The sequence below is a fragment of the Saimiri boliviensis genome, chromosome 5 (assembly GCF_048565385.1).
Source record: "Saimiri boliviensis isolate mSaiBol1 chromosome 5, mSaiBol1.pri, whole genome shotgun sequence".
NCBI classification, from domain to species: domain Eukaryota; kingdom Metazoa; phylum Chordata; class Mammalia; order Primates; family Cebidae; genus Saimiri; species Saimiri boliviensis.
This window is the reverse complement of record NC_133453.1, coordinates 53,899,906-53,925,935: the sequence shown is the minus strand read 5'-3', so window position 1 is coordinate 53,925,935 and position 26,030 is coordinate 53,899,906. Positions and strand designations below refer to the sequence as shown.

General features: G+C 37.3%; 1 long non-coding RNA gene across 1 annotated transcript in view; it reads right to left on the bottom strand.

Moving 5' to 3' along the window:
- The window catches only part of LOC141584572 (uncharacterized), a 536,063-nt gene that overhangs the window by 480,358 nt on the left and 29,675 nt on the right, over window positions 1–26,030 (bottom strand). The window contains exon 3 of the long non-coding RNA XR_012517685.1: window positions 21,628–21,766. This is a non-coding gene — a long non-coding RNA (uncharacterized LOC141584572). The remainder of the gene's footprint in view (window positions 1–21,627; window positions 21,767–26,030) is intronic.

Below are 26,030 nucleotides of genomic sequence, written 5' to 3'. Positions count from 1 at the left end.
ATATTATGTGTCCTAGCAATATACATTTACAGTTGTAGAAATAAATAGCTTGCATTTCAGATTTTCATGAAAAAGATAAGCCTGCTAACTCGGAATTTTATTATGTGTAGCATTAGTTTGAAATGTGACATCTTAATGTGAAAAATAAAAAAAAAAACTATTTCAACTATTTGTTTTGTCACCTAACCTTTGCGTTGTGTACCACATCATTTTTCACAGATTAGCTCAATGTATAAGTCAGTTATGGAGAAATATAGATCATCTCATGTTCCATTTAAAATTTATTCATTGATGTAGAACTATCCTGCTGATGCTGTACATACACCTCGCTCACACTCAGAGAAAGAGTAAAGCCATGTTGAAACTATCTATGATTCCTCGAGTGTTTTTCTAGCTACCCACCACTTGCCCACCAACTTCCCTTGGACCTCAGTTAGAACTTGACAACTGGCATCACAAACAGGATCCTGAGGTGAGTGGGCCTTCAGTCCCTGCTGATTCTGGCTCAGTCATGTGGCTGCAAAATTGGCTGTGGTACCCAGTGGTGGCTATGCTGCTCAGATGGGCTCTAGTGGAAACCTAGGCGGTGGTAGGAGGGTCCCTCATGAGCATGGAGAAGGCACAGAAGCAGCTGGAAGCACAGAGCACTGAGGAGTGAGTTTTTGCCAGCAGAGTTGGATGGACATTTTTGACTGCACTACAAGAAGTACATACCAAGTCCCTGAGGAATGCAGTGCAGGTAAAGGCCCTCCAGGTACAGCCACCGAGCCTGGAGGCTCAGCTACACAGCTCAGAAAAAGAGTTAAAAGCTGCCATGAATGGGGACCTTTAGGTGCAGGCAGGGCACCTGGAGACCTGGCTACAGTCTGTAAAAGGAATTAGTGGCTGCTGTGAATGCAAGCTTGGATCCCTGGTCTCAGCCCAAGACTCCACTCTGATACCAGAAAGGAAGAACCCTTGTTGCAGGATTACCCAGTGATCTATCAGAAGGCAAATCATGAACAGCAATTGGGGCCCCAACGGCAGGCTCAGGGACCCCATAACATAATGCAACATACTTTATATACTGTTTTTACCCCAACTAAATTGCAGGAATTAGGCAAGCAGTGACTCCAGGGGGAAACTCTGTTCATCTGGATACTTCGTTTATGGGATGAGGGAGCAGATAGTATCTCCTGTTCCACCACTGAGATAGAAAAGCTAGCCTCTATCATGACTCACCCCTCCCTCCGTCAGCAGTTGCAGGTGAATATGAGGTTGGCACAAGGGCAAGGTGACCACACCCTGATAGAGTGGCTATGGGAAGCCATACAGACTGTGTGGAATGATACTGGTGAAATACCCAAACAGTGACTAAACGGCAGTGACCACTGCTACGGCAGCTCTCAGGGAAGAAGAAAGTCATCAGTGGGACCAAGGAGTCTATACTGTAAAGAAGGGGAACATGTCCCACCTGCAGGGCCCCCCCAACCATGGGAGAAAAGGGGCCCCACAAGTGACATGCTCACAGATGTGGATAGATTTGATTCTGGCAGGGTTGACCAAGAGAAAAATCAATAAGCAGCCCAATGAAGTATTCTTAACTTTGTGGAGACAGTTGTCCCCAGAGCAGCAATTCCAGAAAATGCTGAAGTGGGAAAGGACATTGCTACATGACCCAGTGCCGCCCGGGAGCTTCAGCTCAAAGACTACTTTCTGCAGCCAAGTGGAAATGTAGAGCCTTTCCTGTTTGATTAGGAAACTGAACCTAGGTGCCTGGCTTGGGAGGACACCAGATGACTAGCGGCCACAGGTGGAATCAGAGATCCACTGGTCCTCCACCAATGCAGAGTGGGTGCTGTTGCTGGTGGATACCGGTGCAGACTGTAGCCTTGTTTATGGGAAACTGCCTAAGTTTCCATGGAAACCTGCTTACTCTGACGGATATGGAGGCTAGTTAAAGTGACACCTGTAGTTTTCAAACTTGGGTCTCACATTGGAATCACTTGGAAAGGTTTAAAAATAGCACTGGGTCTTGAGCCTCACCCTCCAAGATCAGATTTAACTAGTGTTGGGTGCTGCCTGAAGATAAAGATTTTTGCACTTCCCCAGGTGATTCTAATGTTCGACCAAGGTTGAAACCACCACTGCCATGAAGTGATATGAACGCCCATCTTCCGTAACCTGTATCACTTTACTTGTCATTATCAGCACTTTTTACCTTGCACATTGTCTATGCATATCCCAGTGCCTGCATTAGAAAATAAAGGAATATTCGACACATGGCTTTTGATGAAATGAAGGAATAAAATTATTTCCTGTTTATACATGAATGTTGTTGCTGCTTAATGAGATAAAATATTGCAGTATCTTGAGAAAAGTCACATAAATTGAGAAGAAAGGAAATAGTACAGTTAGAGCTAGTCACAGGATGCCAGGGTGATGATGTGATACTTAAAGCCAGAAAAAACTTGAAAGGATACCTGAACTGTACACAAAGAATCAGCAGATCTTTTACAAAAGTAACAAGATGAGATAACTGACAGCCACACTTTTCCCTTGTGTCCTAAAAGTGTCAACATAAATGAATCTCTAGAACGGCTCCGGTACCTGCTGTTTCATAATGCTGATGATTTGGTAACATGTTAGCACTTTTCAACTTTTTCTTCCTCATTTGATCTCAGATCATAAACTTTTTTTAAGTAGTGGAATGTCTTTTATATTAATGCAGCACTTGGACTCCTCTCATTTTATTATCCATACTCCATCTTCTTACTCATTTGAAGACAAATATGAGAAGAGTATATATATATATATATATATATATATATATATATATATATATACATATATATATATACAGTAAAATAAGCATGAGAATAAATCCTGATGAGCATTGAGAGACTGGATATAATACCTAACATTATTTTATTGGGACTCTGTCCAATTGTGATATTTTTAACCTTGGGTAAAGAGTTAGTATAAATTCAATGATCAGATTGTTAGGGAACTTATGCCAGTTTTGCAAAAAAAAAAAAAAAAAAAAACTGAGACAACCTGAATTTTAGGGTCATACTTAGGTGTTATTATAATAAAAATTCATTTTCATTAACTGTATGATGGCAATTATAATAAGAAATTAAAGCATTTGTAGTACATATTACTTTCAAATTGAAGGAAAGGAAAAATTTGTAAGAAAAGCTGGCCATGTCATCAAAGGTACAATCCCCAAAGCTGTCAGTAAGAATTCAGCAGAATTCTATGAGTTTTCGGAGAACCTGGAATTGAAACTGCTGATTTGTAGGATTTCTAAGATCCCTGTTTTATATGAATATAAGTATATTAGATAATTGGCCAAGTCGAAAATAATGCTATTTATGGTAGGGCTTTAGGAAGCATGCTATCATTTTGAAGCTAAAAAAGAGGGCAGATTATTTTTCTCTATTTAGGTCAAAGTTGATTTGTTTTGCGCTTTTCTGTTTTGGTATAATCAGATATTATTTGTGTTGTTGTTGCTGTTTCTTTGGGCTTTTGAAAATAGTAGATGAAGACAGGTATATGAATTTGTGTTACTATTGCTGAATCTCTAGCAGGCAATTTCCACTTAGAAAGGGAAATTATCTTGCCAAAAACAAATCCTTAGGATGGAGGCTTATTCTGATGCTTGAAATCACAGTCAACAAACATTTACAGGAACCATTAAGGTAATACAAAGGAGAAAAGGTGGCCACTAAGGCAATAGGAAATGTTGGTAACTGAAGACAATTGCCAATCTCATGTCTCACATAAAGCAATTCAGATTTATTATTAATATTATCACTATAATCTTGTTGGCCACCATGTGGATCCTCCTTGAAATATTTTATGTAAGATTCTTCCATAAAATAAATAATTCTTACAATAAAATTGTTTAAAATATCTCACAGGGTAAACTTTTATTTAGTCCTAAGCAAACTACATTTATTGGCAAAATTAGTTCCACAGCTGAAATAACTCAGCACACAATTACATAAAATTGTTTTCTTGTTGCAACATATTTTCTTAGATTTACTCATTATTTAATATAATTTTCAACTAGAAGACAAGAATAAAGAAACTTTAGAAACAGAAAGAAATATTTATCACATGCTCATACTTCTAGCCTGTATACTAAAATTATTTCCCATATTAGCTCATTTAATCCTCACAATAAGATTATAAAGCACATTTATTAATCCCAAGACACACTGGACAGAACTGAAAGTAAATATATAAAGTGGCTCACTTGAAAATCACACTAATAAATAACGGATTTAGGAGTTAGTGTTCTTATCGTTTTTGTGTCTTATCCAGTCTCTTTCTACAACATTACTTAAAAAAAACTATCCTTAATAAACTGGTAATTTTCATGATGATATTCATGTTGTTTGAAAAAGGTACATACATATATTCTAAACTTTATTGTCTGAAATAGTCCACTGGCATTGTTTTATTTGATAATTTGTAGAAACACTAAGCAGTGAAATACTTTTACAATATATCAGTAAAGCCCATTTTTTAACTGCCTTGATAGAAAGCAAGCCAACTTTAATCAAAAATGTGAAATAACTTTACTAATGGAAAATCATAATTATGCTTCTTGTGGAAAATAACTAAGAGCAACATTTGGCATTACAGACACTCTGTCATACAAAATTTGCATTAAAATGTTTTTCTGGAAAAATGAGTATTTGTCAGTCTAATCCAAATATCAAACACAGAATTAATCCTCAAATCAATTAAATGCTGCAGACTTAAAAAAATAATTGCAGCACATTGCCAATTCAGAGTAAGATCCCAATGTCACTGCAATTATGCCTGAAAGCATCTGGACAATGTACATTTCAATATGGTTAAAAGCCTATTAATATTTTTATTGCAGGATGGCATGACCTCAATCATTGAGTTAGGTTTGTAACTATTGAGAGATGTCTCTAGAACATGTGACATGGTTTGGCTTTGTGTCCCCACCCAAATCTTCTCTTGAATTGTAATCCCATAATTGTTATGTGTAATGGAAGGGACCTGGTGGGACATAATTGAATAATGGGGGCAGGTTTCCTCCAATGCTGTTCTCATGATAATGAGTGAGTTCTCACGAGATTTGAAGGTTTTATAAGGGGCTCTCACCTTCAGTAGGCACTCATTCTCTCTCTTGCTGCCCTGTGAAAAGGTGCCTTCTGCCATGTCTGTAAGATTCCTGAGACCTCTCCAGCTATACGGAACTGAGTCAATTAAAACTCTTTTCTTTATAAATTCCCCAGTTTGAGGTGTTTCTTCATAGCAGTGTGAGAATCGACTACTACAACATAGGTTCTATTTCACACTTGAAAATCAGTATTTTTTAAAATGTGTTTCATTATTTTCTCTGTGAGAATGGCTGAGTGTCCAAGAGGTATTCATAAATGAAAATTTAAGGGCATGGAAAGAGAAAGTACAAATATGTACAAACAATTGTTAGATGCAGGAGTGGAAAATAATCTCCAAATAGCTTTAAATAGATAAAATATGTGTGTTAGGAGAGTAAGAATAAAGAGTGAGCACTATAGCACTTGTTTCCCAGATTTTAAATACTTAAAACACATGAGAGGAGTGTTTAAAATACTTCAAGCACGGGGAGAGAGATCCAAGATGGCTGATCACTAACAGCTCGGGATTGTAGCTCCCACTGAAAGCGCAAAGAATGAGAGGACGCCACACCTTCACATGAATTCTTGTTGCTCACGCACCAGGAGATTCCCAGCGGAGGAGCCCCACGGGTCGCCAGCGCGACTCTTGTGACCGGTGAGGCGGTTTTGCCGGCGCCTTGGAGCGACGGTTCTTGGTGCAGAGTCGGAAAAGCACCATCAATCTTAACGCCGCTGATTTGGTCGGTGCAGTGGGTTGCTCAGATTTCGGGGCTGAGAATCAGTAAGTTGGACGTCCACTCAGAAACCTAATTACAAAGACGGTGAATTCAAAGACCACAGATGGATAAATTTATAACGAAGGGAGGAAAGCGGCCAAAAAAGGCTGAGAATGCCCAAGATCAGAACGCCTCTCCCTCAGCGGGGGATCCCAGTTCCTCATCAGCAACGGAACAAGGCTTGATGGAGAACGAGTGTGTTCCAATTACAGAAGCAGGCTTCAAAATGTGGATAATGAGAAACTTCTGTGAATTAAAAGAACTTGTTTTAACCCAATCTAAAGCAACTAAGAACTTTGAAAAAAGATTTGACGAAATGTTAACAAGAATACACAATTTAGAGAGGAATATAAGTGAATTGATGGAGCTGAAAAACACAATAGGAGAACTTCGTGAAGTATGCACAAGTTTTAACAGCCGAATTGATCAAGCAGAAGAAAGGATATCAGAGGTCGAAGACCAACTCAATGAAATAAAACAAGAAGACAAGATTAGAGAAAAAAAGGATACAAAGGAACGAGCAAAGTCTCCAAGAAATATGGGACTATGTGAAAAGACCTAATCTACGCTTGATAGGTGTACCTGAATGTGACGAAGAGAATGAATCCAAGCTGGAAAATACGCTTCAGGACATTATTCAGGAAAATTTTCCCAGCCTAGTAAGGCAGGATAATATTCAACTCCAGGTAATACAGAGAACACCACAGAGATATTCCTCAAGAAGAGCAACTCCAAGGCACATAATCGTCAGATTCACCAGGGTTGAAATGAAGGAGAAAATACTAAGGGCAGCCAGAGAGAAAGGTCAGGTTACCCACAAAGGGAAGCCTATCAGACTTACAGCAGATCTCTCAGCAGAAACCCTACAAGGCAGAAGAGAGTGGGGGCCAATATTCAACATCCTTAAAGAAAAGAACTTTCAACCCAGAATTTCACATCCAGCCAAACTAAGCTTCACATGTGAAGGAAAAATAAAGTTTTTTGTGAATAAGCAAGCACTCAGAGATTTCATCACCACCAGGCCTGCTTTACAAGAGCTTCTGAAAGAACCACTACACATATGAAAGGAACAAACAGTATCAGCCTTTCTAAAAAAAATTATCAAAAAGAGCATCAATATAATGAAGAATTTACATCAACTAATGGACAAAATAGCCAGCTAATGGCAGTATTAAACTCACATATATTATTATTAATTCTAAATTTAAATTGACTAAATCCCCCAATCCAAAGACAGGCAATTTGAATAAAAAACTAAAACCCATCAGTATGCTGCATCCAGATCCATCTCACATTCGAGGATACACAAAGACTCCAAACAAGGGATGGAGAAAGATTTACCAACCAAACAGAGAGCTAAAATAAATAAATAAAAAGCAGAAGTTACAATTAAGCAACAAAGATCAAAAGAAGCAAAGAAGGACATTATATAATGATAAAAGGATCAATGCAACAACAAGAAGAGCTAAAGATCCTAAATATACATGCACCCAATACAGGAATACGCAGACATACAAGACTTATAAAGAGACTTAGACTCCCACATAATAATAGTGGGAGACTTCAACATTAATATTAGACAGATCAATGAGACAGAAAATTAACAACGATATTCAGGACTTGAACTCAGATCTGGAACAAGTAAATGTAATTAACATTTATAGAACTCTGCACTTTAAATATACAAAATATACACTCTTATCAGTACCACATCATATCAACTTAGAAGTTTAAAAGAAATCTTGGTTGGCTCCTTGTTTGCTATTCTCTTCCCTCATTTTCTTTCATGTCTCCATTATTAAGGACAATTACAGGCATACCCATATTTAGACTGCATTCTAGCCCGGGCAATAAAGCAATACCCCCCTCCCCTCTCCTTCTTCCTCTTTCTCTTTCTTCCTCTTCTTTATTCTTTTTAAAAAAAAAAAAAAAAAAAAAAAAGAGACTGGCAGGCTGCGCCCTCAGTGAGAACAATGGGTTCTCTTTTGTTGTGGCATTTCGGGTCCCAACATTGTATTCCAAAAATGTTCAAAGTTACAGCAAATTGAAAAACGCAGTTAGGCTAGTGGACTGGTGAGAATTAGGATGCGTTTAAAAAAATAAAATAAAAATAAAAATAAAAAAATAAAATAAAATAAAATACTTCAAGCACATGCATAAACATATATACATTCTAAAAGCCTAGAATGGCTGGTCGAAGTGCAGTGGTGTTTACAACTAATTGATCACAAGCAGTTACAGATTTCTTTGTTCCTTCTCCACTCCCACTGCTTCACTTGACTAGTCTTTAAATAAATAAATAAATAAATAATAAAAATAAAATAAAAGCCTAGAATGACACCTTCATCCTGTCCTTTGCCATAAAAAAACTGACCTTTGCACCAATCCAGGTTCTTAGCCCAAGCAGATAAGGGAGAGATGAGATATCTCAGCAAAATATCAGAGTAGCATGTATTTTCCCCCACAGACACTCTTGTTACTTGGATGATGACTAAAATGAACCTCTCTCCCACTTCCTCTGTTCTCTAGGGTTAACAAGTTTTGCAACAATGACAGCAGCCAATCCCATTCTCCCTGCTGCCTGAAGTCCAGACAATAACCAAATTTCCCGCACCTTTCTCACTTGCTATAAGTTACAGAGGCATTTATTATGCATTCATGAATAGACCAGTGAAGTAAGAGTAGTTGCTATTGTGAGTAGCAATCCCTGCCTTTATGAAAGAACTATAGAACTGACTCACATGAAGAGACAGATTGGCATGCTCAGGATAAAGTTGTGGGAAACAAGCCCCAAGACTGCTCCCAATGAACCTCAACCCTGGAATTCACACCGTTGTGTTTTTCCCTGCCGCAATGGCTAGAACTCAATTGTGATACCAATAGAATATTGCAGAAATCATGGAGTGCGATTTCCAAGGCCAGGTAACAAAAGCCTTGTTTCTCCTGCATTATTCACTTGAAAAGAAGCTGCTCACCATGCATTTGGGAGAAACAGCCATGTCGTGAGGTCCTTGGAGCAAAGAACCTAAGCCTCTTGCCAATTTCCAGTACCAACTTTTCTGCTGTATGATTGAACCACCTTGAAAGAAAATCCTCTAATCCCAGGCAAGCTGTTAAATGACTGCAGCTTGGCTGACATGTAGCATCAACCACATGAGGAAATTGAAGCCAGGACCAACCAGGAAGCTGCTCCTGAATTCCTGCCTCACACAAAGTGTGTGAGGACATAAAGATTTTTTGTCATTTTCAGCCACTAAATTTAGAGGTCACTATTTTTGCAGCAATAGGTAACTACTTTCAAATTGTATTTTAAATCTCTGCTGTGCCTTATCTATTTCCCCACCAGCCTGGCCAACATGGTGAAACCGCATCTCTACTAACACACAAAAAAATTAGCTGGGCATGGTGGCAGAAGCCTGTAATCCCAGCTACTTGGGAAACAGAGCAGGAGAATCACTTGAACCTGGGTGGCGGAGGTTGCAGTGAGCCGAGATTGCGCCACTGCACTCCAGCCTGGGCGACACAGCAAAACTCTGTTTCAAAAATAAATAAATAAAATAAAATAAATTTGTTTATACCAAACTACTTCCCTTTTTCCAACTATGCCTTGCACTTCACACCGTTTATATTGCTCCCTCCATTCTTCACCTGAACCATCTCTGCCACATTTCTCTCCTTCGAAAGATCATTTTTTAATATTAAGGATAATTGTTACATCTTCTCTAGAGTCTTCACAGATAGTTTCCCCAATATAATTAGTTGCTCACTCATTTGTCTTTCCCCAGTACATTAAATATACTGGTGATAGAGTAAAATCTTAATGTATAACAATGTGTTATAGTTGATTGGATGTGTTTTTACCTCCTCTATCAGACTGTGACCTTCCTAGGGAAAAGAATCCTGTCTTAGTCATCTTTTATTCCCAGAGCTTTGACATGCTAAATGAGACATAGTAGAAACTCAATCAATGTTTGTTAAGTAAATAAACAAACAAATAGGTGAAAATCTGAATGTACTATCTCTTCTCCTTTTTTTATTCATTTTCTCAATTTTAAATTGAAGCAATTCAAAAGTCATAAGGGCCTATTTAATTTGGCCACAAGGACCTATTTACTTTACTTCAAATTGTCTCCTAAACCCATTACCTCCTCTCTCTCATATTTCACATTCCCTTGCTGAAACCACTGGCTGTAAAGGAGCAGAAAATTGTATATGATAGCAATGTAAAAACGATTTTCAATATCATTTAACTCCATATGTCAGTTAGGTCAGGGAGGGAAAGGACCAGTGCCTTAACACTGACACATAGGTGGGTCCATAGTTAGCTGCCAAAACTAAACAAAGAATAAAATAATCATTAGAATGTCAGAATAATATTTTTGTGGCCCATAGAAGTCCTGGATTATTAGTAACTCAATAAGCAATTGTAGTTTATGTTTAGTTATTCTAATACATTCAAGTTTATTTCCCTGAGTTGATGCTATTAGTTTCTTTAGAACTATCAAAAAACACCTTTTTGATCATACTTCAAGCCAAATCAATTGACTTGCCACATTTTAATAAACTTAATGTTTGATAGTTCATCATAACTCTTTGTGTGTTTGTAAATTTGTGTGTGTGTCTAAGACCTTCAAATACATTGTGCATTGATAAAAATATGATCATAGACTGGGTGCAATAGTTCAAAGATATAATCCCAGCACTTCAGGAGGCTGAGGTGGGAGGACTACTTGATGCCAGGAGTTCCGAACTAGCCTGAGCAATATAGCAAGACTTCATCTCTACAAAAATGTGTTTAAATTAGCTGGGCGTGGGCACACACTTTTAGTTCTAGCTACCTGGGAGGCTGGAAGGCTCCCTTGTGCCCAGGAGTTGGAGGCTGCAATGAGGTATGATTATGCCACTCCACTCCAGCCTGAGCAAAAGAGCAAGACCCTGTCTCTATAAAATAAATAAATAAGTAAATAAATAAATACTTACGTAAAGGCAAATCCTTGCATACTCTAAATTCTTTTTTTAGAAATTAGAAGCTTTTAAATGATGCATAGGAAATATCTACTCTCATGGCTTCAAATAATGGAATTAAATTTCTGTTCCAAGTGGGAGATGTTTTCCCATGGTTTTATAGGTAAAGTACATGCTGAAATCCAGTTGGCCCGTCCACTAAATACTCAAACTGTTGGACTCATTGAATAATGGCCTGTTGCAATAGGTACTAAAAACACACACACAAAAACAGCATTTATTTAAAGCAGACTTAAAACAGACTTTTCATCAAAATGCTACATTGATTTCTAAAGTTTCCCAAAATAGTTAATTGTCTGTCTTTTAAATTGTTCAACTGACTTAACCTGTCTAAATGGTCAATAAACAAAAAGTAAAATCCTGATCATGCAAAACAATATTCATTTATTCAACCAAAAATTTGCTTGATAATTTTAAATTTGTTTTAAATAGCATTTTCTATTTACATAGTATTATATTATCATAGTTTCAATCTATATTGTTGAACTGTTGAAGAAAACTATAAGAACATTCATATTTCTTATGTAATAGTCTCCTACATTTTATACAGAATTCTTGGTTAAAATTCTATGTATAATTTCTGCTTCCAACTATGACTGAATAACTGGCACTGGATTAACTATTCAGCTTGAAACGACTATAAAACTTGACAAACTATATGAAGCATCAAAGTGAGATGTTTGACAACAGGTAGCAGAGGACTGTAACCTGTGACATAAGGGTAAGCCATGAGGTGAGTTCCACGATCACCTGTGGTTCAGTCTGGAAGCACCTTCCAAATCACTGCACAAAGATGTGGAGCCCAAGCAGAGCACAGCAGTTTTCTTTCTGTGCAAACTGACAAAGCTCTTTGTAAAATCTATATGAAAATACAAAGAACTCAAAATAGCCAAAATTATCTTGAAAAAATAAGACCAAAATTGAAGTATTCACATTACCTAATTTCAAAACTTATTCTAAAAGTTATAGTATTCAAGACACAGTAGTGTTGGTTTAAGGATAGGCAAATAGGCCAATGGAATAGAATTGAAAGTCCAGAAATAAACACACAATTATATAGTCACTTTTTACAAAGACAACAAAAGGAAAGTCATTTCAACAAAAGGTACTGGAACAACTGGACATCTATATGAGGAGAAAAAAAACAACTTCAAATATGTTTCTCACACTACTCAAAAATAATTTTAAAAGGACATAGGCTCAAACACAAAAGTTATTATTGAGGTTTGGAAATTATTTAAATATTCTGATAAAATCCTTTTTAAATCTATGTATGATATATATTTCCTCAAGAGTATAAATGCCTACTTATTTTCTTAACAGTGTTTCTTTGATGAGCATGTTTTCAACTTTTATAAAGCCTAACTTATCATCTTATCTTTTTATGGTTTGTGCTTTCTGTGTCTTACCTAAGAAATATTTGACCCCAAAATTGCAAAAACGTTTTCCTATATTTTGTTTATATTATAGAGGCTCAAAACAGATGGCTGTAACGACTTCTCCAATATCTTATTCAGTGGGTATTTTCAACAATGAAGAGTTTATCAAATGTTGTTCAGAATATTGAACTCCACTTCTAGACCAGACCACATATGCAGGGGCACAAAGGATAGCTACAAATGTCAATTTTCTATTACTTTAAGTATTATGCTTTAAAGTTTAATACAAAGGGGAAAATAAACCATGTAATATCTTGTTCAATTTCCTCATATACCACAAAATAGGCAATTAGAATATTCAAAATAAAACAATCAAAAACAATTATTTGATTCACATGGCATTCTATTGACAAAGAAAAACTGTGTTAAGGTTTATCAAATTTTCCCACCAATATTGTATTTTCAATCCAGTGTCATACACAAGTTATGGTAGATCCTTATGTTTCTGAAGTGCCCTTTATCAAATTATTTAAATTACATTTTAAAATGCTGAAATCTATTCAGTCATACAAACAATATCTTCCATGAGTTTTATGGAAAGTATAAACATACATTACTTTACAATCACATCAAATTTCTTTTTTGTTGTTGTTGTTTTTATTTATTTATTTATTTATTTTTTATTGCATTTTAGGTTTTGGGGGTACATGTGAAGAACATGCAAGATTGTTGCACAGGTGCACAAGTGGCAGTGTGATTTGCTGCCTTCCTCCCCTTCACCTATATCTGGCATTTCAACCCATGCTATCTCTCCCCAACTCCCCACCCCATGCTGGGCCTCCCCATTTCCCCCCAACAGACCCCAGTGTGTAGTGCTCCCCTCCCTGTGTTCATGTGTTCTCATTGTTCAACACCTGTCTATGAGTGAGAACATGCAGTGTTTGATTTTCTGCTCTTGTGTTAAGTTTGCTGAGAATGATGGTTTCCAGGTTCATCCACGTCCCTACAAAGGACACGAACTCATTGTTTTTGAAGGCTGCATAATATTCCATGGTGTATATGTGCCACATTTTCCCTGTCCAGTCTATCATCGATGGGCATTTGGGTTGGTTCCAGGTCTTTGCTATCGTCAACTGACAATCACATCAAATTTCAATCATCTAAGATGTAACCAAACATATTTCAGTTCATGAAAATGACATGTACTTAAAACCAGTAAGGCCAGGCATGGTGGCTCAAGCCTGTAATCCCAGCACTTTGGGAGGCCAAGACAGGTGGATCACTTGAGGTTAGGAGTTTGACACCAGCCTGGCCAACTTGGCAAAACACTGTCTTTACTAAAAATACAAAAATTAGCCAGACATGATGGCATAAGCCTGTAGTCTCAGCTACTAGGGAGGCTGAGACAGCAGAATCACTTGAACCTGGGAGGTGGAGGTTGCAGTGAGCCAGGGTCATGCCACTGCACTCCAGACTTGGCAACAGAGCAAGACTCTATATCAAAATAAATAAATAATGCATTTCATTTCCCCAATAAGTGTTTATTAATGAGTAGTGTCTGTAAGAAATGCCTTCCTTAAAATCATGAGCACTAAACTATTACATATACTATTCATGCACATACACACACTGTTACATGTACTCATTATATGTATAGTAATGTTACATATGTTTACTATTAAAGTATGGAAAATTCATTCTTGCTATAGAATAAGGAAAAAAATGAGTTTGAATTCACTGAACATAGTCCCTTTCAAGTTATGATGTGTTATAGCGTGACTGACACAATAGTGATAAAACTTGGGTGTGCTGCAAAATATTGCTGTATGAAGCAGTAGGTAGACCCTTGAATGCTGACCTAGCCCCTCCTTTATGGTTTCCTGTCTCCATCCTTACACTTTATGTACCATGTTGATCACTAAACTAAGGGCACCTCTCCATGAGAAACTATGGAAATATGGCAGAGCTTACTCATTCATGTTTATCCATCTGGTGGTATATAATCTTTGTATTCTTGATTGCTGATTCAGCAGAAGATTAGAGCATTACTTGAGCCAAATTAGAGTCACTATTATACCAATCCATGAACTTGGACTGGCCTTTGAAATATGATCCAGCTAGTAAGCACCAGTCTTCTGATATATTTGGGGAATCCAAAGACGAATAAGACACAACTTAAGCCCTCTAGAGGAAATGATTCTCAAATATTCTGACTGAAACCAATTTAACTGGACATGGCCCACAGCTAATTTATCTGACATTCGATTCACAAACAAATTTTGGGAGCAGTATGTACTAACATCCTTCAGCAAGAGAGCTATAAATAATTCATTTTAAACAAGAATCCATTTGTGCTTTTAAGTCTAACTATTGTAATAGTAAGATCAAAGATTGTAATAGCAAGATCAAAATTCTGGCTAATGCTCATATGCATTGCTTCATTCTATTGGATTAAATAAACCACTCAAAATTGGTAAATCATTGATAAAATGACATTAATAGATCAATGATTTATAATTTAAATCCAAGAATAGTATTAATTTGAAAACCATAACTAAGTGACGATAAAATGGTAAAAGCATCCTTTCTAGAATCACAACTAACAAGCATTTCTTGGGAAAAATACAATTCTAAGATAATGTAATATGTAATAGTAACATCATACAGTTTATAATGCAGATGGCAGTAATCCTTATAAATCTTTTCATAAAATATCCTTTGCCTTTGTCATTTAACAAATTTATTGAGATTCTTACATGTACTACACACTATATACTCAGTTCTGGGGGTATAATAGCAAAAATATAACAAATATAAATGATCATGCTATTGAGGTACATATGGTCAGAGGAAATATAAACAATGAATCAATCATGAAGAAGTACAAAATGAAACATTATGAAATATATATATGTAGAGAGATAGGTTTTATTTATATGTTTACATACATATATGTGAATGTACACACACACACACACTAAGGGACTTTGGCTTAATTACAGGGTCACATGAAGCCTCCAGAGGAAATGATCCTCATGTTAAGAAGTAAAAGTTAATTGAAGAAGAAGATGGGGCCAGACATGGTGACTCAAGCCTGTAATCCCAGCACTTTGAGAGGTTGAGGCAGGCAAATCACTTGAGGCCAGGAGTTCGAAACCAGACTGACCAACATGATGAAACCCTGTCTCTACTAGAAATACAAAAATTAGTCCAGTGTGGTGGTACATGCCTGTAGTCCCAGCTACTTGGAAGGTTGAGGCACGAGAATTCCTTGAACCCAGGAGGAACATGTTGCAGTGAGCCGATATCACACTACTGTACTCCAGCCTAGGTGAAAAGTGAGACTCCGTCTCAAAAAAAAAAAATTGGGGAGTGGGGGGTACATTCACTTGGAACATCAGAAAAAGCAAGTGCAACGCCTGGGCTAGAGCCAGCTTGGGGAACACAATAAAGTCCAGAAAAGTCTGCATGGTTGCAGAAGGCAGTGAGAGGCAAAGCACAATGTGTGATAAGAATGGAAAACTGGGTTAGAAAGAAAATATGCAAGGCTTTTTAGGCCTTTTTAAAGATTAACATCAAACAAAATCTAGTGTTTCAATTTAGTATTCGGTTTATAGAATATCCTATGAGATTGTGAGTAAGCTAGAAAAGAAATTAACACCTGTAAGAAATGTTTTGTGTCTCCCTTTTGGAGAGATGGTGAGTAGATTTCTACGTATAAGAGATAGTTGAATTAAGTTGTATGACATAGTTATTATTGCCTAAATGTTTACAGTTCAAATTTGGATGATATGAACTATGCTAGATAATGTGTGTTGATATTCAACAAAATAATATATATTCTCAAGGACCATTAAATATAATACATATTGCATGGTTTAAAATATATATTGATGATATCATGAATATGTGATCAAAGATATGCAAAGTCATCCTTGCTTTTCTAAGTAAATACTTCCCTCTATCACAAGAATTAAGAACCTAAAAACTGTATTTTCCAGACACTCCTGCAAAAAAATTTCTGGCTTAAATTCTGCCAAGAAGATGCACTCTCATAAAATGTGGAAGGTTGAAAAGAAAGAGAAGCATTGTCCGCCTCCAGAAACAATGCATAAATCATGTCCTAAACTGTGAACAAGACTTGAGAGCAAGTAGCTTATTTTGGAGTTCATCCAGAAGCAGAAGAGTGAAAAGGTGACACAAGGAAGGGAAGAAATCCAGTAAAAGGATATGGACATAAGGATTACAGCTGTAGTCAACTGAGGCTCAATCCTGCTGGAAACCGTTGGAAGTATTACACAGAATATACTTTAGAATTGTTCCACCAAGGGTAAGGAAGCTGCTACGTTCATTCACCAACTTCTGATCCTCAGGAGTTTAGGTTGCTACTGGGGCATTCACTTTTGGACACTCATGTTCTGCCCTGCATGCAGCATGTCTGTACAGCCAGATAAAGCCCCCAGACGAGAGACATAACTTCTGAATATATAGAAACTGATCCCACAAACCTTCAAGGGGTGTTTAGGAGGGACCAAGATCTATAATGAGTAAAGAGCTCATAGAACTAACTTCAACCCTGCAGGAAGTTGAGATTATTGGCATCAACTTTGTGATTCCTGGATTTCTGGGTTTTCTAAATACCAGAGCACTTTCTTCTGATGTTTCCTGCCTCTGATTTCCAACCATGTTGTGTCTGATTTCCTGTACTAAATACCTTGTACCTAAAGTGGCTTCTGTTTTGCTGACCACTCTAGCTGATATGGACAGGATAGGAATAAAGATGTGGAAATATTCAAGAAATATTTAATATCTCAAAAAATCACCTCAGTCAATAATTACACAAGAGAAAGGTGAAAAAGGAAAAATCTATAATAATTAACCAAAGTGGGAGAGAAGAAATGTATTTGTTCAGATTAGAGTGAGGGGCAAGGTGAGGGAAATAATTATTTTTCAGATATATAGAGTTTGATAAAACTTCAGTACACTTAAATGGGAATTATATTTAGGAGGCTGTTTGATAGATGTATAATTACACATTTCAGAAAAGATGTTGGGTTGGTGTCATAGATTCAGAAATCTGAATTCCAACAATATTTGAAACTAGGTAAGATTTCCTATGAAGACTATTTACAATAAGAATAGATACAAAAGTTGAAGGTGCAAGTGAGGGAGAACCTGGAAAGAAAATTGAGGAACTGTCAGTAAAATGCAGGAAAAAAAAATAGAAAAGAAGCCAAAGACGAAGAAAATTTCAAGACTGACCACAGTATCAAACAGAACAGATCCGGGAAACACATAGACACACATAGATACACACACACACACACACACACACACACACACACACACACACACACAGATCCTTTGAAATGAACAAGCATCCTTTGAAATGGACAATACTTAGATCATTGGTAATTGAAGTGTAAGCATTATCAGAGGTATAACTGGAAGAAGGCCTGACAGAAATCAGTTGAAATTTTGAAATTTACTTGTAACAGTAAGAGAACAAGGGACATTATTAGAAAAAAAAAAATATATATATATATAAAAATATATGTATTATGAGTTCCATAACAAATTTTTATGTTTTTCATTTATCTATCTGTATATACAACTTCATAAAAACACTATAAATACAAATACTTAACTTTTTAAATATTTATTCAATATAGTTTCAGATTTTTAAAGACATTTATTTTACAAAAGAATCGTTTTGTCTTGATTTATATCTGGGTAGTCATTTTAATGTACAAGCTTTTTGTACATTTAAGTAATATTAAATAAAAGTTTGTTTTTTCTTACACACTCTAATTATTTAGCTTCTATGCTACTTCCATGTTGAAAGCGATAAAGCTTTTAATACACGAAAGCTGCCTACTAGAAGCTCAGAAATGCCTGTGTTAATTGAGAATTTGTCAGTATATTACTCCTGGATGCACGTGGATAAATCATACTGGTATTAGTAGGATTACAATAATGCAATGCAATAAGGTTTTACAGCTCTTTATTTTCAACACAATTCATGGCTGGTGGCATACAATACTTCTTAAAATGTGAATTTAGAAAATCCTGTGCTATGCACAGTAGAAGCAGCACTTTTTTCTGACTTTAGAATTTACATCTTTGGTACTCAAAATATTCCACGGGTTTGTCATCAATAAACAGTACTAGATTCTATGCTAAACACCAGAGATACAAGGATCAGAGAGATAAGCCTTAGGACTTTGTTTTTTCAAACCACAGCTTGACACCAATTAGAGATTTGTTAAATCAGTATCTTAGGTTGCACTGATGTTTCTAACAAGATGGAAAGGATGGAATGGCATGGCATGGAATGGAAAATATTTGTGTATGCTACCCATTGCAAATATAAATATTATTTCATCAAACTGAATTTCAGTTTTATACATTACTCATATAAGGATGTTTTTGGTGATAGACATGCAAATAAAGCATTCTGAAGTAATAATATAAGAGCTGTGATAAAAGGATATTCTAGTCATTCATAAGCTAGAAAAAAGAGATTTAATCCAGCCTGCAGAGACACAGGAATCTTTAAGAAGGAAATAAATGCAGTATTTACCAGTTACACTATTCAACATCAGGTTATTCACTGAATAAAAGCCTAAACGTACTGTGGAAGAACAAATATTTTTATGCCTTATAGAATTCTGTAAAATACTGCTTAGATATTAAGACTTCACAGGCTACATTGACATGTCCTTTAACACCACTGAAAAATAGTTATGGCCAGTTATGGTGGCTTGTGCCTATAAATCTTAACACTTTGGGAGGCTGAAGTGGGAGGACGGCTGGAGACCAGGAGTTTGAGACCAGCCTGGACAACATAGTAAGATCCCATCTGTACAGAAATAAAATAAAATTAGCCAGACACGGAGGCACAAGCCTGTAGTCCTAATTACTTAAGAGGCTAAGGCAGAGGATCACTTGATCCCAGGATTTCAAGGCTGCAGTGAGCTATAATCACAGCCCAGATGACAGAGCAAGACTTTGTCTCTTAAAAAATTAATAATAATTCATTAAACAAATACCGATATGACAATTTTTCCACAATTTTTGTTTTATAGTTCACTTTTCTTTTCTTTTCTGAGACAGTCTCTATCACCCAGGCCAGAGTGCAGTGGCATGATCTCAGCTCACTGCAACCTTCACCTCCTGGGTTCAAGAGGTTCTCCTGCCTCAGCCTCCCAAGTAGCTGGGATTGTGCCTGGCTAATTTTTGTATTTTTAGTAGAGACAGAGTTTCCCTATGTTGGCCAGGCTGGTCTCAAACTCCAGACGTTGGGTAATCTGCCCATCTCAGCCTCCCAAAGTGTTGGGATTACAGGCGTGAGCCATCATGTCCGGCCTAGAGTTCACTTTTCAATTTATAGTTACAAATATGTCTTGAAATAAATAATATGTCACTTCCATTTGGATATTTTCAAATTAATTTTTTACTATTTAAAGTCAGTAGCTCCATATTAAGAAGAGGAGGCATAAACGCTGAATGCCGCATACATATTTGAAACATTTACATTAGGCTTTAGAACATTTTCACTAATGTTCTTTGGAACAATGGACATGTTCTATGTTCAAGGGACACACTCACCTTGAATCTATCTTTGATTTTTTTTAACAATTCTGCAAGGCCTCTAAGGAATGAAACATTACAGGTTTCTATAACCACTTATAAGGTGATGATTCTCAAGTCTATATTCAGCTCCAGGTCTGTATTTTCCAGTATTGAACAGCAGCTTTTGTATATTCCACAAATACCTCAAAATCAGCATCTTCTAAATAAACTGATTAGGCCAAAAATAAATTTTCCTTCTATGTACAGTAGAGTAAATAACCAGCTAAGTGGTTAGTAGCATCATCATTTAACTAGTTGTTTGAGTAAGAAAGCTAGTAGAATATGAGATTTCACTGTCTCCATTATGTACCATTTCAATTAGTTAATAAGCCTAGTGGATTTTCCAAACTCACTTTACACCTCCCTCTTCTATATTCACCTTCCACTGTTTTAGTTCAACTCATCACTTACACAAGTTTATCCTCCCTACCTCCCATCTTCTTCTCTAACCCAACCTTTTTTCTGCTGTCAGAGTAATTTTTCTAAAAAGGAAATTAAATTAGGTCATTTTTTAATTACATCTTTACATCTCTTTAATGGCTCCTTATTTCTCATAAAATAAGATGTCTAGTATATAAGGCCTCTCTACTATCTACTACCTTGTCCTCTAAGACAGTAATTCTATCTTAGCATTATTATATCTGCAGCCCAACTCTTTAACAAGCTTACTGTCAGGTAAGCCCAACTCTTTAACAAGCCTACTTGTGGTACCCGCTTTCTACCTACAACTCCCATCAAGCTTTCTGCCTCATATGATGCACATCATTTTCTACTAGGACTAAATCATCTGCCAGTGCCAGAGGACATAAATCTATCTCAAGCTGTGACTTTTCACAGGCTGGTCCTTTTCCTGCTGTTATAGTTTTCTTTTTACAATTCATGTTCCAAGACTCAGTAAAATGTTCCCACATGGTTTCATGCCTTTTTCCCTATACTTTCTGAAATTTTTCCCCCAAATTTCCAACTTTTCAAATTAACTATTGCCTCTTCTGTATTCCCATTGCCCTTTGTAGATTTATTGTTATTATATCTATCATAAGTATTTTATTAACATATAGTTTTCATTCAATTACTGTAACACTTATAATATTGCTGTAACTGCTCATGTTTTTAATACCACCCCTAGAACTGAACCTTCAAAGTTTGGGGTTCTATTCATCTTTGTATCTCCAGCATCTATTACAGTCTGACTCCTAGGAAGTAAACTTAAAGCTCTGTTGAGTAAATATATCAACATGAGACAAAAATAATAATATCATTAAGTGATTGGTTGTTACTCTGATGCTTAAGGTGTGTGATCATTAGCTTACATTCAAATTAATCTTGAAGATGATCATTGTTGTCATATGTTTATATACAATCAAAATATTATTGTTATTAGGTTGCTTCTCTCTTTTCCATACTGGAGAGGCAAATTTCAACTTTTTAAAGATTTTTTTGTACATCACACCATGCACTTCGCAGCATGGAATATTCTTTTTCTAATCCTAACAGCAAGGGGTAAGGAGGTAGACATAAGAAAGGCTAATTTGGCATGAATGGATCTTGGGACAATTATGCCTCTCTCCATGGCTTGGTTAACAGGACCCTCAACATTTTGCTGATGATCCATTTATCTGACTGTAATTTCTAGCATTCACTTTCTTCCTTGATGAAAATCCAAATTGTTTATCTTCAGATGCTTACCTTAAAAATAAAAGCTGCTCAGGTTGGGCATGCTGGCACACTTTTTTTTTTGGAGGAGCATTTTTGGAGGCACAGGTGGGCAGACTGCTTGAGCCCAAGAGTTTTTTAGACCAGCCAGGGAAAAGGGGAAATCCCATCTCTACAAAAAAAATATATATATATATACTAAAGTTAGTCAGCATGGTGGCATGCACCTGTGGTCCCAGCTACTCAGGACGCTGAGGTGGAAAGAAACACCTGAGCCCAGGAAGTTGAGGCTGCAGTGAACTGTGATCATACCACTGCACCTCCAGTCTGTGTGATGGAGTGAGACCCTATCAATAAATAAATAAAATAAAACATTTTCTTAAGTTGCTAGTCAAATGGGATTGGGCACTTTCAGGGTGTGATATGGTTTGGATATTTATTGCACCCAAATCTCACACAGAGATGGAATCCCCAGTGTTGGAGGTGGGGCATGATGGGAGGAGTTTCCCTCATGAGTGTGGATTCCCTCAACGGCTTAGCCCCTTCCCCTGGATGATGAGTGAGTTCATGTGAGATCTGGTTGTTTAAAAGTGTGTGGCATTATTTATCCTCACTCTCTTGCTTCCACTCTTACCATGTAATACTTCAGCTCCAACTTTGCCTTTCATCATGATTGTTAAGCTTCCTCAGGCCCTCATCAGAAGCCAAGCAGACGGCAGTGCCATGATTCCTGTACAGCCTGCAGAACCATCAGCCAGTTAAACCATCAGCCAGTTAAACCTCTTTCCTTTATAAATAATCCAGTCTCAGGTATTTCTTTATAGCAATGCAAGAATGGCCTAACACAGAGTGGTATGGCAGAACACAAAGTTGCTTATCTATAGGCTTTTGATACTTCTCGCATTAGTTCGTTCTCATGCTGCTCTAAAGACACACCCAAGACTGGATAATTTATAAAGGAAAGAGGTTTAATTGACTCACAGTTCTGCAGGGCTGTGAGGCCTCAGGAAACTTACAATCATGGCAGAAGGGGAAGCAAACACATCCTTCTTCACATGGTGGCAAGGAGAAGAATGAGAACCTAGAAAAGGGGGAAGCCCCTTAGAAAACCATCACATCTCGTAAGAACTTACTATCACAAGAATAGCATGAAGGTAAAAACTCTCATGATTTAATTACCCCTCACCAGGTCCCTCCCATGACACATGAGAATTATGGGAACTATAAATTAAGATGAAATTTGGGTTGGGGACACAGCCAACCCATATCATTCTGCTCCTAGACACTCCCAAATCTCATGTTCTAACATTTCAAAACAAAGTCATGTCTTTTCAGTCCCCCAAAGTCTCAACTTATTCCAGCATTAACACAAAAGTCCAAGTCCGAAGTCTCATCTGAGACAAGACAAGTCCCTTCCACCTATAAGCCTATAAAATCAAAGCACGTTAGTTACTTCCCAGATACAATGGAGGAACAGGCATTGGACAAATACACCTGCTCCAAATGGGAGACATAGGCCAAAGTAGAGAGGCCCCAGGTGCCATGTAAGTACAAAATCCAATAGGACAGTCATTACAACTTAAAGGTCCAAAATTATCTCCTTTGACTTTATGTCTCACATTCAGGTCATGCTGATGCAAGAGGTGGGCTCCCATGACCTTGGGCAGCTGCAACCCTGTGGCTTTGCAGGATACAGCCCCCTCCCAGCTGCCTTCATGGCTGGCATTGTCTGTGGCTTTTCCAGGCTTACAGTGCAAGCTGTCAGTGGATCTACCATTCTGGGATCTGGAGGATAGTGGCCCTCTTCTCACAGCTCCACTAGGCAGTCCCCCAGTGGGGACTCTGTGTGTGGGCTATGATACCATATTTCCCTTCTTCACTGCCCTAGCAGAAGTTCTCCATGAAGGCTCTTCCCCTGTAGCAGACTTCTACCTGAACATCCAGGTGTTTCCACACATCCTCTGAAATCTAGGCAGAGGTTTCCCAAACTCATTTCTTGTCTTCTGCATACTCACAGGCTCAACACACATAGAAGTGGCTAAGGATTGGGGCTTGCACCCTCTGAAGCAATGATCCAAGCAGTGCCTTGGCCCCTTTTAGCCCAGGCTGGAGCTGAAGCAGCTAGGATGCAGGGCACCTTGTCCTGAGGCTGCACAGAGCAGGGGAGCCCTAGGCCCAGTCCATGAAAGCATTTTTTCCTCCTAGGCCTCCAGGCCTGTGATGGAGGAGATTCTGGGAAGGCTTCTGACATGCCCTGAAGATATTTTCCCCATTTTCTTGGTGATTAACATTGGACTTCTCATTACTTATGCAAATTTCTGCAGTGGGCTTTCATTTCTCCTCAGAAAATTGGTTTTTATTTGTTATCACATCATCAGGTTGCAAATTTTCCAAACTTTTATGCTCTACTTCCTCTTGAATGCTTTGCCATTTAGAAATTTCTTCCACCAGATAACTTAAATCACCTCTCTCAAGTTCATAGTTCTACAGATCTTTAGGGCATGGACAAAATGCCACCAGTCTCTTTGCATAGCAAGAGTGACCTTTACTCCAGTTCCCAACAAGTTCCTCATATCAATCTGAGATCACCTCACCCTGGACTTCACTGTCCATATCACTATCAACATTTTGGTCAAAGTCACTCAACAAGTCTCTAGAAATTTCCAAATGTTCCCACATCTTTCTGTCTTCTGAGCCCTCCAAGTCTCTAGGAATTTCCAAATCTTTCCACAATTTTCTGTCTTCTTCTAAGCCCTCCAAACTTTTCCAACCTCTGCAGTACCAATTTACTGTATTCATTCATTCTCACAGTGCTACTAATATAAAGACATAGCCAAAACTGGCTAATTTGTAAAGGAAAGAGGCTTAATTGAATCACAGTCTTGCAGGGCTGGAAAGGCTTCAGGAAACTTAGAATCATGGTGGAAGAAAGAGCAAATATGTCCTTCCTTACATGGTGGCAGCAAGGAGAAGTGCAAAGAGAAGGCAGGGAAAAACCCCTTATAAAAGCATCAGATCTCATGAAGACTCTTGAGATAATTACCTCCCATGGGGTCCCTTGTAGGGCTCCCGGGGGTTATGGGAACTATTTAAGATGAGATTTGGGTGGTGACACAGCCAAACCATATTATTTCTCATTTTTCAGAATTCCTTAAAAGTTTCTGACAGTTCTTTTATCACACATTCAAGGTAATACGTATTTATTTGTTTTTTGAGATAAAGTTTCACTCTTGTTGCCCAATCTGGAGTGCAATGGTGTGACCTCAGCTCACTGCAACCCCCACCTCCCACGTTTAAGTGATTCTCCTGCCTCAGCCTCCTGAGAAGCTGGGATTACCCAGGCACCCGCCACCATGCCCAGTTAATTTTTTTTTATTTTTAGTAGAGATGGGGTTTCACCATGATGGCCAGGCTGGTCTTGAACTTCTGACCTCAGGTGATCCATCTGCTTTGGCCTCCCAAAGTGCTAGGATTACAGGCCTGAGCCAGTGCACCTGGCCTATTTATGTATTTTTTTTTTAAAGATACAATTTAGCTAGTCCGAGGAGTAGATCCATTAAAGTGACTATTCTTTTATTTCTTGTCTCCAATATTGGCCTTCAGTTTCCTCTTAGTTATGTTTGCTTCATAAATTGAAGACTATTTCCATTTAAAGGGTAAAAAAGGAGCATTACATGCACTGAGTAGTTTAGCTTTCTCCTAAATCTGTTAATATTAAACCAACTGTTTCAGAGAACAAACCTGCTCTTTCTTCATTCTTCTCTTTCTTCTTACCTCAATATGGGTTTTCATACCACTTAAAAATTATTTATAGCATATTTCTTAAAGTGAACTCATTATAACTTCTGTCATCCTAATTATCACATTTACAGATTTGTACCTTTCTATTTGTCTTTTTCCCATCTTCAGTAAGTAACCTTTAAAGTCTCCCTTCAGCATTTTATTCACATTGGTTTCTTCCACTACAGCTTCCTATTCATTATCAGTGAAATACACTGTACATTCTACATTGAATGTCAGTTACCAGCCATCTTGAACCACATTTTCCTTTATGTTTCCAATCATGGTTTCATGCCTATGTTTTTTCCTAAAGATTTTTGAAATTTTCTTTTCTAAAATCCTCTGTATATACTTGACTATGTTTAGCATCCTATGGACTTTTCTCTCAAGCTGCACATCAGTTCCACATCATCAATTAGTTCTTTTTTATTTAAAATTAGCCACAGAATAGCAATTCCCTTTCATCTTTCTTGACCTGTCAAGAGAAGAAATTGTGAGCAAAATAAAGTAAAAATTTTTCATATACGCTTTTACAAAATTTTATTTCCTGTAGATGCAGATATGGTTTTGATGAAGAATTGTATATTCAAAATAAATCTGAAATTAGATTCTGAGGCTTTAGCTAGTGGTCTATCATTTACTACTAACATGACTTT